Here is a 17497-nt window from a genome sequence, read left to right as displayed (position 1 = left end):
TCATATTTGTGTATTTGCACCATAAATGCTTCATACTCTGTGTATTAATACAAAATTCAATCAAGGTTTAATGCTACTTCTCATACATGTGTATTTTCAAACTAAATTTAATAACCTGTCTGTGTAATCAAAAAAATTTAATTGGGATTTAAAAGATGTCTCATACTGTGTATTTACAAAAGAGCCAGGGTGTGTATTCAAACCCTGCACCTACTGCACATAAGGCCATCACTCTAACCATTCAGCTACATGACCATGTTAAATGCTGTGCTAATTTTGCATATATCTCTCCACTATGTTTAAGCACCGCTAAGCACTGCAGTGCACCATGCAAACCTGCTCAGCTATGCTTAAACTTGACCGTTCCTAAATAATTAAATGCATCTGGTTTCTATTTTAGATGTCTGGCATGTGTCCATTGCTGCATGCAGCGCCATGCAAACACACAAATAAATAAATAAATACAATTAAAATACTTTTTAAATACATTGCTATCCGGCACTTTGACAGTACAGGGAGTGTGTTACTCATCTCTGGACACAGTAACACACTCTGTACACTGATCCACTAACCATGTAACATGGTTCTCCCTCAGTAACGCGCCTTCATTAATATATGAGGTGCGTTGCAGAATGAGATCCACATACAAGGCCACAGCACCTTCCATGTAGGTCTTCCACTATTCCTACATGGATTTTATTAAATCCCCAGGTGGGTCTTGGTCTATTGAAGTGCTTAACTTATTTGTCTTTTATTAGATTTCATAGCAAAATCATCATATGCTATGCATTGTATTTCATTTAACTAATACTTTTTGGATACCAAGAAAATCTGAGCATAAATAGGAACAGCATATGAAATCTTTTGACAACGTATAAATACTTTACTTCTGTGAAGTGCATTTTCAATAAGATGAAGTATTCACAGGAAAATGTAAAAATATAGATTTTGTTTTCATTACATTATTAGTATGGACTGCAGGCTAAACTATATAATGATTTTCCTCTGCTTTTCTGCAGCCTTTATTTGTTGAATAGAATTAATTTTGTTTGTTGAATATAATTCATCTAATGACCACAGGATTGCTTGTTTAGTTTTCAGCCATTGTAACAATGCCAGCTAACAATGACACATAGTGTGATCTCCATCAGGTATATTGTAACAAATCCCTGCATAAATTGTGCTGACAGACACGGAACACTATAGTACATATGGAGAAGTTTACATTTGTAATTCATTTACAACTGGTATAAAAACAAGTGAGTCTTCTTAGCAGAATGACATACCACATTACAGCTCTCTTGGTTCACACAAAACAATGGGAAAGGTAATGTAGTCTCTTGCCTTTCAGGCAATAACATTTTTAATTTTGAATGACTTATTGGATAATTACAGCATTCTGTAATTAAGACAGAGTCTATTTTACAGTGGCTTACAGAATGGAATTTTTCAACTGTACTTTATATTTGCCTCTCATAGCAAAAGTTATTTGGGCTATTTACCAGTTCTTGGAAGAATATTCTGGAAGGAAGGCAGAATGTAAGGAACACACAAAGTAATATTTGCCAGGGTGTTCCCTTGGCACAAATAGAAGAAGGAGACAAAATAGAGCTTTAAGTGGGTTTAAAAAGTGGCTGAAAGTGAGGTATGTAGAGATGGATTTCATCATATTATGAAATCAGCCTGGGAAAATGTGATCCTCTAGGAAGACTGGTTGTATCATTTAACAAACATGGTTGGTATTTTCCAGCTATGAAACAAAAGCTGAAACATCCAATCTATCACAACTTACTCATGGAGGTGGTAACAACAAGGGATCCATTTATTTCCTTGTGAAGCAATGGCAGACTGGAACGAGGACAAGAACCTTGCTACTTGGAAAGGGGCACAAGATATGAACAGGTACCCTCAGTGAAGTATATCTGTCCCTCCAAATAATTCTGTTGATGTTGCAGAAGATGTTTAGATCCTTAGACTGAGTATGTATGATGGCATTTTGATTTCCTGATATGCAGTAAATGAGTCAGAGGATGCCTTGCATGCCAGACACAGGTCACCTCTTAGCAGTCTGTAGGATATAGAGTATAGTAACAGGCCTTGGATCCTTTTAGCAAGCAATCTCTGACCATGTTACAGTTGTTGTACATGTTTAGAGAGATACATGTCAAAGGGGGCATTACAGGACACAATGATGCATTTTTGTCATTTAGTTTCAGACCATGATTTAAACACCAGTTATTTATTTAAGACAAACCTTTTTGCAGGATGGCTAAGTCATTTGGGGATTCAATGACTACTCCTAGCTTGCAGAAATCTAGAAACTTAGTCAGTCAAAGCCCTTTAGTATTGAATTTTACTTCAGAAAAGTAGATACCAAACAGAAGCGGTCCCAACACGGAATCCTGGGGGACTCCACTGGTGACTGGTCTCTTTATGGAGGTAACTTTCCCCATTTTAATTACATGCATCCTATATGTAAGCCAGTTGGCAACCAGTGGGTGGCATAAGGATTTATTCCCAGTTTATTTAACTTTTCTACTATGAATGACTGAAATTTGTGTCAGAAGCTTTGGCCAGGTGGGGGTATGTGGTGTGTGCAATTTGCCTTCATCTATTGCTTTGTTGACCTTTTTAAAAAGTGCACCACTGTAAGAATGTATTAAGGGATTTTGTAAAATAGATCCTGGTTATGGGATGAGGGAAAATAGTACTTATCTATCCCTGCAGTGTAGACAAAATTCAGTGGGACAGTTCACTGTCTTGTGATGGACAGTGAAGTGCAGAATAGCACAGAATATGAAGGTAGCCTATTGCCACAACACTCCCTCTGACACAGTAAAACATAGAAATGTATTGTAGGGATGTCACAATGTTACACTTACGGATGTCACAAGGTGACTCTTAACTTGGTATGGCCTTCATAAGCTTGCCAAAAATAAATTTCAGATAATGTTTAGAAAGTACATCACTTCACCATGCAACAGAAAGATACATCATTCAGTCACACTTTGATTTATTTTTTTATATTTTGTGCTGTGATTCCTTTTCATGTATCTGCACTAACAAAGATGACTTAAAATATGCAGATATGTTTTCTTTCTTTGCTTGTTGTTTGCCTGTATGCAATAACCTAATTCTACCTCTGACGTTACTATTTGGCTCTGCTATAATTGCTCTGTAATAAACAAGGAATAAGATGGGTCATGCATGAAGAAGCTCCAAGATTAGATAAAGAACAGGTGAATGTAAAATTGTTTCATGTAGTAGTTTTCAGTAGCAGATGAAAACAATGGCAGGAATTTGTAACTAACTGGAATCTATGATTTATCTGTGCTGAAGTTGTACTTTTAGCAGGCTTGAAAAAAAGGATTAACCGTGAGAAGACTTGTGAGGTCCCAGAGAAGGTATAGGAAGTATAAGCATCTATTAGCTCGAGAGTAATTCCTCAGTGATAAGGTTGCATAGCTTTGGGTGGAGATAGGGTTACCACCTGTCCCACTTTGCGAGGGACAGTCCCTCTTTGGGCAATTGTGTCCTGCAAAAAAATTGAAAAAATGGCAAATGTCCTGAGATTTTAGGACAAAAATATTTCCTATATTTTCTTTACTAGTTGCATAAAACAAGTTATTTTGTATCTGAAACACCTAAATGTTATAAGAAACAATAAGCAACTAAAATGCTACAAGAATAAGCTTTTATTTAGGCAAAAAAGTTAAGTTCTGTCCTTTGTACTGGCCGTGGGCATGTTTTGCCCTGCAAAATCTGACGTTTCTACAAAAAAAGTCCCACTTTGGGCATTTGAAAAGGTGGCAACCCTAGGTGGAGATCAAAGGCTAACACATGCAATGTTAGATGGTGGAGAGTTGAGAAATGTCAATATCATGATGTCTGACATCAGTGAATGCAACCATTTCTTCAGAGGAGGGGGGACTGAACCTGAAGTGGTATAAGTGAAGTCCTACTGAATCTTCAGCTTTGTGGTTCCCCATAGATTTACAAAATGGGATTACCCCTACTTGACCTACATGATATCTGGGCACCCATGATAGCTTATAACAGGTAATGGTAGGGAAGCAGCACTAGAGATCTGATGGAGTGGGGGGGACTTCTCTCCATCAGAGTGGAATATTAGTACTCATCTTATAGGTGTGATGGGGTCAGATACATGGCTTAGTGAGGAGACAGGAAAAAACAATAAAAAAATTATCTGACTGAAATCCATTGTGTCATTATCATCTACCCCCTTTTTTTCCTCATTTTTCTACATGGGGTCAGGGTGTCATGTTAACTGTCACCATCTCTCTCGATTCAAAGCTACACTCTCACCTATGTCAGAACACATGCCTGACTGTTGCAGATCTTCTCTCACACAATTCATCCACTTCTTTGCTGGATGCCCTCATTTTCACTTACCTTCTTCCTGTCTGTCCCAAATCATCTTCATCAGATTGTCTTCTGATTTTCTGCACGTGCCTGAACCGCCATAATCTGTTCTCTTTGACATTTTCTATAATTGGAGCTACTTTGGCTTCTGCTCCTATGTTCCACAGTGTGCCTCCTATCACCCATCTCAGGCACTTCATTTCCATCACCTGTAGCTTCCTCATCTGCTCTGCCTTTAATGTCAGGTTTCTGTACCATACAGTAGTACTGATCTCACCACTGTTTTGTACACCTTACTTTTCTGTTTCTTTGGCATTCTTCTGTCATACACTACACCTGACACTCTATACCTGTTGGCTGTGGCCCCTATGATTCTAGTTTTGACATCTTAATTCAGACTTCCCTTCTCCTCAACCACCCCTCCCAAATACTTGAAGCTGTTTACCTGTTCCACTGTCTTCCCTTCTATCTGAATTCCCAAATTCATCTGATTTCCTCAAATTTGCTGGCATTGCCAGTGCCTTATCTGTACTCAGTTTCATCTCATGTGCTTTCAGTTTTGCATTCCATTCCCCTAGCCTTTGCTGAAGTTCTTGTACAGATTTTGCCTGTAATGCCACATCACTGCATACAGCAACTTTGTTGATCTGTCCCCTCCAACCTGTTTGCTAATGTAGTCCATAACCAGTATGAACAGCAGTGGGCTCAGAGCTGAACTCCCACTGGAACCCCTCTGTGAGGCTAAACACTGTTCGTACTTGAGTCATTGGGTCCTTGTACATAGCCTGCACTAATTCTACCAATGTTTCTGGGACTTTGAACGACCGCAGTACTGCCCAAATCAGCTTTCTTGGGACCTTGTCATATGTTTTCTCCAAGACTAGGAATGCCCAGTTGGACTCTTTCCTCATCTCTATCTTCTTCTCAACTATCTGTGTCACTACAAACATTGGGTCAGTTGTGCAACATCCTAATCTGAATCCGAACTGCTCATCTCCCATCTTACTTTCTACATATCCATTTATAAATCACCCTGTCCAGAACTTTCATGTCATTCTGTCAACACAGCACATTTCTCAGTTTTCTAGTCTAGGAATTATTATTAGCTGGAACCAGTTCTTAACAGGAGTTCCTCTATATTTAAAATTGAAAAGAAAACTTGACTCAGTTAAACTATTTAAGAGAACACTGTGTGTGAGAAGTTGTGGTGTTTTAAATAAATTAATTACTTTTGTGTTCCTAAACCAAGTTTCCTTTCCTGTTCTGGGCTTTCTCTCTCCTTAAATATTGTTTCTGTAGCTGTTTTGGACTGTTTTCTGCATAGTCAAACCTTGCGCAAGCCACTGTGTGCACTATAAAGTTAGGTTTTTTAATCATTTTTTTACATTTCAAAGGCTGGTTCTACACAGCACAGATCTGACATTAATTTCTACTTCTCCCCAAAACAGTAAAAATGAAAAAAAAAAAGGTTTCACATGAAGAACATCATTAATCAGTACCTTCATATAAACATTCATGTAAAGACAAAAAACACATAAACACTTAAAACAATGGCAAAATAGAACCTGATTTTTCAGGGGATTGAGCCACCCAAGCATTACTCCATGTGCAGGACTTTAGTCCCACCTCTCCTTCCTTCAGTACATTGACTACATGTACACAACCATAGGAAAGGAGTAAACATTCTTACAAATAAAATATCAACCCCCCAGACCACATCTGCATCACTTCTCATCATCATTGTGAAGATAGGTTAAGGTTGCCAGCCTAGCCAGATAGAATTTTGTAGATAATTCTGTCATTTGTAAATATTAATGTAAGCCACAGGCTTGTTCTCTTAAATGTGAAAAGACTGCATTGGCTATTGAACTGCAAAAATTTAACAGTGCACTCTGCTGTAAGAAAGTTAAGTCAAGCATTTCATGACTGTCTTTGATGTCAAAAGTCAGAGCCGGTATATCTAGAGGGAGGCATCCTGCCTATTGTTTTAAGACCAGAGTTAATGGCTAGAATTTGCATGTATAAATGTCCTTTATTGCTCTGGTTTCTGACCAGGTGTAAAGAATTTAAATGTAGTTTCTGTTAGCCTGGGAACACCAGAGAAGTGTGAAGAATGATGTCATGTGAAGCAGCTCTGTATTATCAATTTAAAGAGAGAGAATCAGAGAGCTCAGAGCATTTTGTCTTGAGAATATCCAACATCACCAGCACTGCTTTGATCTATATGTAAGTTATTTAGAACTGTGTTTTCTCTTAGAAATAGTTAGGGATTTGGAAGATTAGACTAAGTGTTTTTCTTTGTTGATGTTAGAACTTTTCTACGGTATTATTTTAATTATTTCTATGTGATTTCTGAACTCTTGACTATAATTGCATAGTAAGGGGTATTGTCTTGTGTTTTTATTATCAAATATTTTTAAACCTTTCAACTGTGGCTGTTTTATATAGAGGTAATTTAAGCTCTAAGAGTGCATTGCATGTATATAGTGATGCTGTACCAAGTCACTCCAAATAAGCCTTGACTGTTAGGTCACACCATTTGGATAATAATATTGCACAGTAATAATTGGACACCCTTTTAAGGGCCTTTGAGTAGCTGGTAAATATTAGTGGATGGTGGCAGCTGGTACTACCTTTTAGTCTGAGTAAAAGGGGCACAGCTGGAGAACCTGTGCCAGCCTTCCCCAGGAATGTCTATGTGGTTGTATAAACTCTTATCTCAAAGTGTGTGTGTGTCAGCTACTTGGGCAGGGACACAAAGCACTGATTGGACAGAGAGGGTGCAGGCAGTTTTTAGCTTGCCCACTAGGCTGAGATCTGGACCCTATAGCTGTGCCAGTGGGGAGTCTTACTGGGGACCTGGAGAGAAAGGGAGAAACCAGCCCCAGACTGACTGTGATCTCTGTGTGCTCTTAAGGGAAATTGTACTTTACTGTGTGTGTATTTATTACCCTTTCCCTATATGGACGCCCCTCACTGGTGTTAGTGGTGAGGATTGAGGCTCCTTGATTGCTGGGCCAGGGCATGGGCATCACAATCATCATCATGATCAACCCTCTTTGTCCTATTTTTCTGCATGGTGTCAGGGTGTAGCATCAACTCTCGACATCTTTCTCAATTCAATGCCACTTTCATGTCTTCTTCAATGGTCAGGCCTGACTGTCACAGCTCTTATCTCATATAATCCATCCATCTCTTGGTTGGATGCACTTGTTTCCTCCTGCCTTCTTCCTGTCTCTCCCACATCCTTTTCACCAAATTGTTTTCTGCTTTCCTGTACATGTGCCCAGACCACCTTAATGTCTTCTCTTTAACCTAGTTTGCAATTGCAGCTACTTTGGCTTCTGCTCTGATGCCCTCTTTTCTTTGTCTGTCCCACACTGTCCATCTTATCATCTGTCTCAGTCACTTCATTTCCTTTGCCTGTAGCTTCCTCAACTGCTCTGTCTTCACCATTCAGGTCTCTCTATCATACAGTAGTACTGGTCACACCACTGTTTTGTACACCTTACTTTTCACCTTCTTTGGCCTTCGTCTGTTACACACTATCTCTGATTCTAGCTTTGATCTTCTCATTCAGACTTCCCTTCTTCTCGACCATCACTCACAGATACTTGAAGCTGTTAACCTGCTCCACTTGTTTCCCTTTGATCTCAGTTTTCAGCTTCTTCTGATTTGCTACTATGACACTTGTCTTGTCAGTATTTAGTTTCCCCCCATGTGCCTTCAGTTTAGCATTCCATTCCCTTAACATTTGCTGAAGTTATTGTTCAGAGTCTGCCTGTAATGCCACATCGTTTGCACAGCAGCTTTGTTCATCTGTCCCTTCTGACCTGTTTGCTAATGAGGTCTGGCACCACCACTATGAACAGCTTCAAGCTCAGAGCTGCACCCTAATGCACACCCATTCCAATTGGGAACCCCTCTGTGAGTCTAAACACTGTTCATACTTGTACTTTTGGGTCTTATTTGTACTTTTGCATCTTATTTCGTTGATGTTTCTACCTGATTTTTGGACCTTTGTTTTTGAAACTTTCACCATGGCAGTTGGAACTGGCCCTGAAACGGCCTTAGATAGATGACATATTGGGACTAGATGTGGAATACAATGTACATGCATGTGGGTATATCGGTGTGGGTTCAGTTACAAGAGTGTAAAAGTACACGCAACTTACAGATCATTTCTTAAAATTACAATAGACATACTAACTACATTTAAAATAATTAAGTAGCACTGATAATTGTAATCTGTTACTCTTTAATCACAGATAATATTCTAGGAGGACCGTAACTTCCAGGGTTGACACTATGAGTGCTACAGCGACTGTGCCGAACTGCAGTCTTAATTCAGTCGCTGAAACTCCATCTGAGTCGAAAGTGGCGGCTGGATGATCTATGAACGTTCCAATTACACAGGACACCAGTACTTCCTGAGCAGGGGCGAGTACCCTGATTACCAGCACTGGATGGGTTTTAATGACACAGTCAGGTCCTGCCACATGATTTCTGTAGTAAGTACTTTACCTGTATTCTTAAGCATGAAGGGTTTCTTGTTGATTGCTATTTTAAATGATTTTCATGTTACCAGTATGTGTGTGTGTCTGTGTGTGTGTGTGTGTGTGTGTGTGTGTGTGTGTGTGTGTGTGTGTGTGTGTGTGTGTGTGTGTGTGTGTGTGTGTGTGTGTGTGTGTGTGTGTGTGTGTGTGTGTGTGTGTGTATATATATATATATATATATATATATATATATATATATATATATATATATCTATAGGTATAATATTATAAAGTCGGCGTAACATTGCACGCCTATGAACTATTCGAACTACAGATGTTTGAATATTTCATATGTGTGTCAGCCATGTAATCAAAAGGAATATTTGCAAATGGTCTGTGCATTCACAAATATAACGTTCGATTATGTACAGGGATCGTGGTACAGTGTGGTAAGGGAAATACATCCCTTTCCTCACTGAAGTGCAATTTTGGAGTTGGAATATATAGTTAGGGGGTGTGCGACTGCTTAAATGGGATGGTAGGTTTTCTAGTTAGGGAGTTACGGGAAGGGTGGGATTGCTGTTAAGTGCTGAAAATGTCATGTTCAAGATTTTCGGCATTAACAGCTGTTTTTCGACATTAGGGCAGTTAGGTGATGTGTACTTTCGGCGAAACACGTCGCTCATAAGTACCTGTTTTTTTTAACTTTTGCGATTTTAATAGTAAATTTTATATATATATATATATATATATATATATATATATATATATAGATAAATAGTAAGAATGGTAGATGTGTAGCTAAACAATATTCTTTCAACCAATTACCTGTGCATATGCACAGACACATACACTAAGGTGAAAAATATTCTATTTGCTGCTACTATCAATTGCAAACAGAACTTGTAAAAAGAAAAGTAGCTGTGTGGAAGACAAACATTTATTAATAATAAAATATAATTTATACTAGATCTTTCATCTAGGTTGTGGGGGTCACAGTTTTCATTCCAATCTAGGGTTAGATGCTATGTGTCCATCTGTTGTAAACCAGTACAAATGAGGCTTCTACATTAAAACATTACTATTATTTATTATTTATTTTTGAAAAATCTGTGCTGTCTGCTAGATATGATGTTTCTAATCACAAATATTACTGTAAAAGATGATCCAAAAAAACATCTGAATTCATATCCTGCAACTGTCTAGATTTTCACCTCATATTTTTGATTTCCTCCTCATAAAATTTGTGTTTTTTATGGCAAATCGCTGAGGACTTAAGTCACTAAATAATGAGACACATTTGGGTTTCAGATGTTATATCCTTCAGAAAATACATGCTAACATAAAACCTGTATTTCCAGCAACTTTCTGAGTACAATATTTAAACTCTTCATATCTGTGGGCCTTTGTCCCTCATTATTTCAGGTTTTGTCCAGATTTCTTGTGCTAAGAGACTGAGAGGTACGTCTGAATTATACAGAAAAGAATCAGTGCCTGATGGTATGAGATTACCCAGGTGAGAGGGCTTGTTAGACTCATGCATTTTTGGTGCACAGAAAGAGGCTGATTTTTTTTTTTACAAAATGTGTACATTTGTTTCTGTTAAACAGTTCAACCCTCTGCCATTCTCAGGTACAATATTCTCTTTATACTCTTTCAAAGACTATTATTCAGTTTCCCATTCTCATCTTTGTTTAGAAAAACTATAAGCACATACATTTATAGTGTTTCTTACTTGCTAATATCTACCCTACCCTTGTAGCCTTTACTATTTACCACCTCTTCAGGTTCAGCAGACCATTCCTAATATCCCAGCATCTTGCCCTATATTGTGACTTCCTGTGTGAATGAAATATTAAAACCATTTCACGGTGCAGACAGCAGGCATGTATATTATGTACCTTGTTCTACCTTCCAAAAGTAGTACGTTAAACACATTTATCCTTACTGTGGGATGAATGCATTCAGCTGTATAAAGCATTGCCTTTGCTTGTTTCAACAAAAGTGTGGATACGACATGTTTTGTCTTAAGATGAATATAATCATGCGCCTACTTACCCAGAGATCACAAAACACACCTGCATGGAAGACAATAGCCACAGCCAATCTGTTTATAGTGCCAATCAAATTAATTAGAATGAGTTAGATCAAGTGGTACTCAAAGCCAATTCACTGACTCAAATGTTTATCAACTACCAATCATTGACTATCCAGATGTGTGAGAATGGAAGGACTTGGAAGGGGAACCAATCAGGGCACAAAACACTATTGGCCTTTGAACTTGGCAGATTCCTAAAACATTCAACCAGCAACAGTAGTGGAAGAGATCTCTGAACCATCCTCAATAGCTGAAGGGAATCTGCAATGTGCATGCCCCAGACCTTGGCCTCCCAGATGGTCTGCTGATATTCAGAGTGGCCAAATCCTGCCCAACATGAGAGAAACTATGCTGTCTGAGCACATGCACTGTTATTTTTTCCCTAACAATCTCAATGGGTCTGCACTACCCTGATCCACTCCCATTACAGATCAGTAGTGAGGGAAAGCTGCACCTTGACCTGTCAGGTATACACCACTGCTTATTATTTTGTTTTTACCACTATGTGCCACACTGGAAGTCTTAATAATCAATGTGAATTAACATCTCAGTCCAACATGGGGCAGATGGCTAATGACAAAGGAATCCAGTTCTAATTCTCAGAGAAGGCAATCATCATCTCAGTCCATCAGAGAGACAAATACTGTTCTTGTTCAGGGTGAAGGGGCAGACAGGCATTGGTAACAGCTAAATAACAAAACCTACACACCCAAATGACTAACATATGTCAGTCCTTCACATGAAGTCTGTTGGTTTCCAGCAGTGTACACTTAGTAGCATACCTCGTGCTGTAGCCTGATACCAAAAATGGAAAGTAGTCTGTTAGGTGCTCAATTCTCCTCCGCCTAGTTTCTCGCTCTACAGCTACTTTCTCCAGCTCATGTCTGTTTCTAAACCTTTTTTTTCTAGAAGTACAAATAGAAATCCAAACACTGCATTAACAAATGTCCTCTGGGTATATCATTCAGGGTGAAGTTTTATTAAAGTCTGGAATATAAATTCCTCTGAAAAAAAAATTAGTTTTCAGTATGAACTATTAGGTAACTAGATTTATATTACACATGTGTGTGTGTATGTGTGTCTGTGCATGCATATAGCCAAGCTATACTTTAAACATCTCAGCATGTCTAACAAAAATCCATTTTAATTAATTAGAGCAGCAATAATAAGTAATATCATTATTTTTGACAGCACAGGGGATCATATCAACTGAGGGTATATGAGAGGCCTGAATTTGGAGGCCAGATGATGGAATTTACAGATGACGCCCATCTGTTCATGAGCGATTCCATTATCAGGACATAGGTTCATAGGTTCATAGGTTCATACTAGGCTATCTGCCCAAGGGCATTTATAAGCCTAGCCCATAGTTATTTGGCTTTCGCCACACCTTTAGTTTGAATAAAACTATGCCTATTATTTTGCTGTGCCTCTGTCAAGCAGTGACACTGAAGTAATCCCTGGGGTATATCTGCGATCCCCATCCATTGGTCAAGATTCCTCTTGAACAAGGCCAGCGAGGTGCTCTGCCTCACATGTACCGGGATTTTGTTCCACAGCATAGGGAGTCTCTGGGTGATGAATCTGTCCCTCCAGCATGTTCTATTAATAACCGTGTCAAGGTTTAAGTCTCCCGCCCTTGTGGTTCTGAGGGATCTAGATTTTTGAGGTGAAGCATATTCATCAAATCAGGGTTTGACATGGCCTTATATGTCAGGCACAGGTCACCTCTGAGCAAGCGGTATGAGACTGAATAGAGCTGGAGTTCTTTCAGTCGGGCAGCTGTAGGCATATTTGTGAGACCCTTTATCCTTTTGGTGAGGAAATTTTGGGGCCTTTCCAGCTGCTGCAGGTGTCTGGTCAGATACATTCCGAATGGGGCATTGTACTCAATCATAGGTCTAATGAGTGATGAGTACAGGGGCGATGACCTCCCTTGATCTAGATGTGAATCCCTTCATGATCAGGTGGGCAATGTAGAAGGTTTTCCTAACTACTTTAGCAACATGAGTGTCAAGCGAAGGCTACTGTCAACCTGGGTCCCCAGATCCCTGATGACTTCTTCTGTGCTCAGTGGATTGCCACCTATATGGTAGCTAGGGGTAACCTTGTTTTTCCGAAGGGTATGACTATGCATTTCTTGGCATTTAACTTTAGGCCATGGCTCTGGCACCAGTTATCCGTTTCTGTGAGGCCCTTCTGAAGGATATCTGTGTCAGATGTGTTTTCGACTATGGCCCAGTTTGCAGTCATCTGCAAACTTTGTCAGCCATAACCCTCCTGTGTTTGCTTGTACTTCAGAAAAGTAGATGCTGAACAAGAGTGGACCCAGGACTGAGCCCTGTGGGACACCACTTGTGACAGGCTTTGAGTCTGACATGGCTCCAGCAACTCTGACCCTGTGGGTTCTGTCACTTAGCCAGTTTGCAACCCATCTTGTGATGTATGGGTTTACATTCAAGCTGATGAGTTTTTTTGATGATACCTGAGTGGGGTATTGTGTCGAAGGCCTTTGCCAGGTCAAGGTAGGCTGTATGGACTGCCTTTCCCTCATCAATGGCCTTGGTGACTGTCTCGAAAAAGTCAACCAAGTTTAAAAGGCATGATCTGCCTTTGACAAAGCCAAACTGGGTTGGATCCAAAGTCTGCAAGTTCCCCATGTCTTTATTTATGAGTTCCATTATGATCCTCTCCATGGCTTTGCAGATAAGGCTTATCAAGCTAATGGGATGGTAATTTCCAGGGTCGGTGGAGGCACCGCCCTTGTGAAGTGGGACCACAGTCGCCGTGCGCCACTCCTTGGGTATGTATCCTGAGGTGAGGCTAAGATTAAACAGCTGTCCTAACTGCGGGTTTAATTCCTCATTGAGTTCATGGAGCACACAGCCGGGGACACCATCCGGTCCCATGGATGCTGTGCTTTTTGCTTTGGAGAGAGCAGTTCTCACCTGGGCGTTGGAGATGTTTGGGGCTACAATCCTCTGGTATAGATATCTCTCCTTTTGGGGGGAGTTTGCACTGAACCTGTCAGCCAGTATGTTGGCAATGTGTGTAGGTTCAGTAATCTTCACATCATTTTGAACTAATTCTGAGCATATCTGGGAGTTTCCTCCTAGGTTTCTAACATAGCTAAAGAAGGCCTTATGATTGTCTTTTGAATTCTTGGCGATTTTTCTCTCAAAATTTGCCTTGGATGATTTTATGAGAGCTCTTAGTTTTTTACTTATAATGATCAAAGGTGTCTTACCTTTCAAGGATTTTGCTCTATCTTGTAGTAGCTTCCTCCTTTTGTTGTAGAGCTTGTTTATGGCTGGGGTCCACCAGACTGGACGCTTGCCTTTGGTACAAAGAGTCTTAGTTTTGTTTGGGATTGCCTGATCCATGCAGTCCTGTAGGTGCTGGTAGAAGGCATTTGTAAGTGATTCAGCGGTTTGAGTAATGTTTACCACTGGCTCAGGGGCCTTAAAGGAGACCACACTAGTTTTTAGAAGTGTGAAGTCGGCTTTTGAGAAGTTTTTCACTGTGGTCTTTTTATTTCAGGTGGGGCGGGATGAGGACCTCCAGCGAGATTAGTTTATGATCTGATCTCACCAGTGAGGGGTATACTTCGGTGTTGAACATTGTGATCCCATGTTCGTGATGATGAGATCAAGTATGTTTTCTCCTCTTGTGGGGATGGTGACTAGTTGTTCCATGGCATTTGAGTTTATGAACTCCAGGAACCTTTGGGCTAGAGTGTTTGGGCTTGAGTAGTGTTCCCAGTCTATATTAGGGTAGTTGAAGTCACCTAGTATGATGGTGTTTGGAGATACATTTATCCCTCCATTGTTTTCAGGAAGGCCATGTGAGGTTCCTGAGTTTGAGAGGGTGGCCTGTAACATGCTACAAATTGCAGAGCAGTCTTGCCTATGGTTAATTGCACCTGGATGGTCTCCGATGCATCGTGCATTGCCACCAACCTTGAGGTGTGGGTGTCCTTTATGAATATGGACACCTCCTTTCTTGGTGTTGTCCGGATTTTGGGGCGCATGATATGAGGTGAAACCTGCTAGTGCTGGGATGCTCTCAGGAGCCTTGAACCAGGTCTCTGTCACAGAACAGACATCAATGTTCTCCATACTGACAAGTGCCTCGAAAAGTGCATCTTGAGATTGAGACTTCTGGCATTGAGCAGCATTACCCTTAGTTTTTACTTTTTGTGGTCTAGGGTGGTAGGTTTAGAATTTGAGCCTTGCCTAAAAAGGCACTATGGGGGTGCCAAGAGCCTTTGCCAATATCCGGAAGCCTAGGGGTGACAGGTGCAAGCCGTCCCTTGCAGCGTGGCTTGTCCAGCATGTCATCCCAGGCAGACAGACATTGGATCCCCTTTGAATGACACCAGAATTTAAGCCAATTATTAAAGCTGATCATCTTATCACTGTATTGTGGCATCATTCTAGGTGAAGGTAGGATACTGCTCAAGGTCAGGGTCATACCTGCCTGGGCTACATAATCAGAGAGCTCCTCAATGTCTCTTTTCATGTAGTCCAAGGAGGTACGTCTCAGGTCGTTGACACCAGCGTGGACAATGACTGAGTCGTACTTGTACCTGCTGTTGAGAGACCTGAGTGCTTGTGTTATGTGGCGGATTCTACCGCCCGACAGGCAGCTTACTGTGACCTTCTCCTTACTCAGTCTGGTGAGCGGGACGTCAGTGTGTCTGACTATGGAGTCACCTATGACAAGTATGTTTGGTGTTGTATTTGGCCTTAAGGGCAGTGACTGCTTTGCACACTGATTTTGTTGTTTATGTGTTGTTTGTGTGGTGTATCGAGTTTGCAATTGCTTGGGTGTCTGCTTTGGAGGCCTCTGCTGTTTAGGTAAATTTTTACTCAGAGCCTCCGAGTATGTCTTAGTGTGTTTATGTGTTTGATTCAGTGGTGTAGTTGAGTTATGTGAGACTGGTATTGTGGTGTGTGTAGTTGCCTTCTCCTCCTGCCTGGTCTTGCCAGTCCTGAGTTGAGAGAGCTCAGCCTCCAGTCTGGCTAAATAGCTGCATCTCTCACAAATGTTAGTGTTACATGGGAGGAGGAGATGGTTGTCCGTGTACATGAGGCAATTGTAACACTGTCTCAGAATTCCCAGATTCACCAAATGGGCAGGAGAGGACGCCAGCATCTGACCCTTCGACATGCTAGAAAGAATTATGAGTTGGTATGAGACAGAAAAGTAGTGGGCTTAGCAGGGAAGTGGGCACTCCTGGGGGGTTTTGCTAGTGAGAGATTTGTATAATATAGGAGTGCTTGACCTGCAAAGAGAATGCTTATAAGACAAGGGATATGCTTATAAGACAAGTGCTGAGCTTTTTGAGAAGAAAAAGCTATTTGGAACAAGTGCTGCACTTTTTAGTGTAGGTGTAAACTGTTTAGGTTCCTAACAGAGCAGTTCTAAGGGAAAAATTGAAGAACAGACTTTCTGGAGCCAGAAAGAGTTTAACCTTGTTTAACCGCGCTGCCCGATGCTGCTCTAGTGGCAACTCCGCGCTAAAGCACGTTAAAGCGTGCTTGATAGCAGGGGCTGGAAAGAAGCAGGAATAGACCCAAAAGGGAAAATAAAACTACAGTTTCAAGTCAGTAACCACCTCTACAGGGGGGCAGGGAAGCTGCTCAATGTTAGTCACTGCCACTGATGAACAGAGAGACCCTCCTTCAGCCCAAGCAAAAATGGCCTCACAGAAACTTTCAAACAGTTCAGGAACAGCAAGCCTGTAACTGAACTTTTTTAACTCTCAGAAAAGTGGGAAAAAAGCAAGATTTTTTTTTTTTGTTTTTGTTTTTTACAGAGACATCCGCTCCTGCAATGTGTCTGAAGGTTACTGGCTTTTCAATGAGCACACCAACTACAGAGGAAGATAGTACGTCTTGAGTCCTAACCAGTACAGAAGCTACACTGACTGGGGTGCCACAACTTCCCGAATTGGCTCCTTCAGATGCATCAGGGATTGTTATTAAAATACCAAAAAAATGTGTTTACTTTAGTGCACTAAAATAATATAGTTTTAAATTAAGAATTCAATATTTTTTATGTATTAATGTATCTAATTTTCAGGGAAAATTTTTGGCAATGTTCATTTTAACTTACTGAGTTCATAATGGGTGTGTTTAGCATAAAACCCACTGCAAATTTCCTAGAGAATCCATAAATGATGTATGACCTCAGAATGTGATTTTCTGTCTTCTTCCTGCAGCTTTATGAACAGTTTAGCAATTTCTAGTGAGACCTGCAACTGTTATCTCCATATGACATAATTTGCTGTGGGAATTTATTTCAACCCCCTACAGACTGACTGACAGACAGACAGACAGACTGACAGGCACATATACACAAACAAGTGAACACCAATTGCAAACACTTGCTTATTTTTATTTAACCTTTTGTATACTGGGTTAGTCCAACTAGGCTAGTGGCCTCTTTTCAGGAGAAACGTGAGGTGGAATTTATGCTACTATGGGAAATTTGGCCTGAGCATCTGGGAACTTCT

At 40.4% G+C, this 17497-nt stretch overlaps 1 pseudogene; it reads left to right on the top strand.

Annotated features, from left to right (window-relative positions):
- Positions 1-1318: 1318 nt before the first annotated feature.
- On the top strand, positions 1319-16967 carry LOC122793713 (annotated as a pseudogene).
- The last annotated feature ends 530 nt before the right edge of the window (positions 16968-17497 follow it).

This window comes from Protopterus annectens, chromosome 2.part0 (assembly GCF_019279795.1).
Source record: "Protopterus annectens isolate FY-2018-M chromosome 2.part0, PAN1.0, whole genome shotgun sequence".
Taxonomy (NCBI): Eukaryota; Metazoa; Chordata; order Ceratodontiformes; family Protopteridae; genus Protopterus; species Protopterus annectens.
Note: the sequence above shows the minus strand (reverse complement) of the source record. Positions and strands in the feature narration are given on the sequence as shown.